The sequence below is a fragment of the Glossina fuscipes genome, unplaced genomic scaffold (genome assembly GCF_014805625.2).
Source record: "Glossina fuscipes isolate IAEA_lab_2018 unplaced genomic scaffold, Yale_Gfus_2 61594, whole genome shotgun sequence".
Classification (NCBI taxonomy): Eukaryota; Metazoa; Arthropoda; class Insecta; order Diptera; family Glossinidae; genus Glossina; species Glossina fuscipes.
The window spans coordinates 1,283,697-1,287,249 of NW_024003803.1; the positions used below are offsets into that span (position 1 = coordinate 1,283,697).

General features: G+C 32.7%; 1 pseudogene; it reads left to right on the plus strand.

Moving 5' to 3' along the window:
- Window positions 1-1,327: 1,327 nt before the first annotated feature.
- Window positions 1,328-3,110, plus strand: LOC119643749 (annotated as a pseudogene).
- The last annotated feature ends 443 nt before the right edge of the window (window positions 3,111-3,553 follow it).

Below are 3,553 nucleotides of genomic sequence, written 5' to 3' on the forward strand. Positions count from 1 at the left end.
GTTGGGCAAGACTTTCGAACCACTGCATTCCCATATAGTCTTCATGCCGCAATATTGTATATTTTTTAATATAGTTTTATTATGAATAGACAATTCATTTTTCAAGGTAAATAAAGTATAACATCACTATCGATTTGTTTTGTCTTATCGGCCTAACCATTTTTTATATAATAGTATATTTTCTTATAAATGGAATTCTTTACAGTTCTGTCCTTTATTGCATTTAATATATGGGAAGTAACAAGTACGTCTATGAAGCTCTAAATAAGTATTTGTCAAACTTGTACATAGCATTTAAATCATCACATTGCAAGAGTAAAGTAAATCTCTGCAAACTTGAAGGTATTTTATTGAAAAGTTTGTCAGACTGATTAGCAATATATGGTCTATTTCTCGTCCAAAAATGTATTGGTAAAATTTCGAAATCGGAAAAAATCCTTTTTTAAGTTGAGCGTTAATTTTCTGGGCTTCCGTTTAAGATGCGAAAGCATTTGCTAGTAGATTGGCTTTATGCATAGTGACATCCACCGCAAATTTGGAAGCATCAAAAGGGATTATTAACATTTGACACGGTTTAAAGTACGTTAGAACAAGTACATACGTAATTTGTTTTCAAATTTTCAATTTTCTGTTATCGGTAAACATTGCTTACGAAAGAGCCTTCTACTGCATTATATTAAAAAAAAAAAAAAGGAAAAAAAGGTAAAAATTGTCATAATATTGTTTATATACGAAAAGTTTATTCATATAAATAAATCAAAAAAAAATAAATTTCCGTCTGGAAGAGAAAGCATAAGAGTCAAGTATTCACTTGTAGTGTAAAAGCTGGAAAAATTCGCTATGTTTTTGCAAGAGTTCATCTTGCAGACGTCCATATGCTCGTGCAAGCATTCTCTTCTTTTCCAAATTTTTTCTCTTACATAGGTAAATTTGAACATTACTTTCAAAAATTTTTTATCTTCGGCCTTTCGTTTGGAATAGGCCTACCGACCACCACATTGCTTTGTATTTTTCAACTAAAATATATGGAAGTTGAACTCAACTTTAAGCAATTCTTTACATTATACTTACGGGATTTGCCTACTGAGTTTGATATGCCTTCCCAAACTTTTTCTCTTACATAGCGCGTTCGTCGTGCTCTTCCATCGTTTTTTTTTTTTTTAACTAATTAACTTGTATTTTTACTTACATTAATTTTTTTTTTTTTTAATTTATTTAATTTAGTTAATTTAATTTCTGAAAATGTCAAATCATAAAAAGACAAATTCGTATTTTAATTTAATTTAATTTTTTCTTCTTTCCGTTCGTTTCTCACAGTAGAATAAAAATGGAAATAACTAGTTTACAGCTTGAAATCGTTAGTTTTCATCGAACGTCACTGTTCTACCTATTAAAAACGACACACGCAGAAATTTTAAAAGTTTGATATAAAAAAAAACGTAAGATCCAATGAAAGATGTGTTTATGTACATTTAAATGCACACATTCAACTTTATTATGACAGTTTAGAACTCATGACGGCTCAAGGGGTTGACATAATAAAGGAATTTATGGGGAAAAGGAAACTAATTTGCTTCTCTTGTGAGTCAGCAAATCAAAAGTGCTAACTTGCTGAGTTAAGTTAAAAAAAAACGTCTATATACCAACAAGCAACTAAAACGCGAACACAGTATTTGCGAAATCATTGAACATACAATGTGCGTGCGTTGTTATACGGAATCATATGGTTAGCATTTGTTTACGTTGACGCTTTTGAAGAGGTAAAAAATTAATAGGGTAGAAATTTCTTTGAAATATAATTTTGTTGAAGCAAAACATGGAAAAGTATTTATAATTAAATTGTCCTTTGTAATTTAAGTCTCCTTAAAAATAGATTTATAAGGAAATATTTAAGCGACCGAAGGAAATAGATAGCAACGATTTATTTATTTGAATTATGATAATACCAATGATGTGGAAGCTGTAGTCGTCGTTGTAAATACACAAAACGAGATGTCGACGGATTGCTTGCGACCGCCTTCGACCTTATGTATTATATTGACGTCGAGCATTTTAAAGTGAATGTTCGCAGAAATCGTAAAATATTTGGCATTCTTCTAGATTTGGTGGAGAAGATGTTAATAGACACCACATATATCTGCTAAGTAGGGATTGTTCTTAACACTCTTCTAACTTTTTCGTATGTTATAAAGGCAATTCAAAAAAAAATATTTACCTTTTTTTTGTTTGCAGTTGCTTGCTCCGCGGGGTATGTGTGTCAGATACTTATCACTCATGATGAAAGCGTCTACAGTGCGGGGCTTATAGGGTGTTCCAGCTCCGTTTTATTTATCTTTCCCAAACAGTCAGAGCAGGAGCCTATCGCGGACGATTTCGACAATATTTGCAGTCTTCTACACTGCTGTAGACAGAAAACACATTAATATTGTTCGTCCACCTAAATCCAGTTCACAGTATTATAACTACAAAGGTAATCTATTGCTACGCTGAAACATAGGAAGCATTTTATAATATATTTGTTCTTTCAGGCGCGCACTTAAAAGTTTTGGCAGCACTGTCCGACGCGAGCTACCTTTTTAATTCAATTGATATTGGAACGTACGAGTCCCAAAGTGAAACTATGTGTCATCCGCAGTTTGGGAAACGCTTAGTCCAAAATTGGCTAGAGTTGCCTGAAACTGAAGCCATCACAAGAATTAATATCGAGCTTCCGTACTATTTTGTGGGAGCGACACAGAGTTTCCTCTACGGGATAACCTAATGAGGCCTTACCCGGAATTCTCTTAGCACAAGGCAAGGAAACTTTCAATAGTAGATCATGCCGGGAAAAAAGGACAATCGAAAATGCGTTCAGTATATTAGTGTCTCATCGGAGGACAATGTTAAGCCCTATTTAAATGAATCCCGAGAACGGTGCATTAGTGGTAAAGGCCAACGTAGTCTTCGTTATTTTATGAAAATATCTGATTGGTCGCTACATAAAGCAACAAGATTATCCGGAAATAACGTCAGCAGGGGAATCTTTCATCTTTGCGATATCTTGAAAAACTATTTAAACCAAATCCGATTTTTATTTATTTATTCAGTCCACTTATACAAGAAACTCAACTAAAACAATATGGCAGTCGAGTTCAATTGACTCTTAAAGTAAATCTTAAATTAATTAATATTAAAGTAAGTCTTAAATTAATTAATATTAAAACTTATATAAGTTAACTTAAATAAGTACAATAAAACAAATAAGAAAAAAAAAAAAGCATGTACACAACTAGCATAGAGCCACACCCACAACCGGTACAGGATCAAATTGCAAGTGAACGCCTAAGCCATCGCTAACATGCATAAAGCTTATCGGCTGCCAAGCTGGCATTAACAACAATTAACTTTCGACTCATAATAACTTTTTTAAGTTAAAAGTTAATTCAAGTACGACATAGGTAAATCGCGCGTGTTAAGCAATTTTGCTTTAATGGACTTTAAAGAGTCCGTTAGTGAGAATAAGTGACAGACGTCATTTAGGTTCTTGCAAACAACTCATAATTATATTTGCATT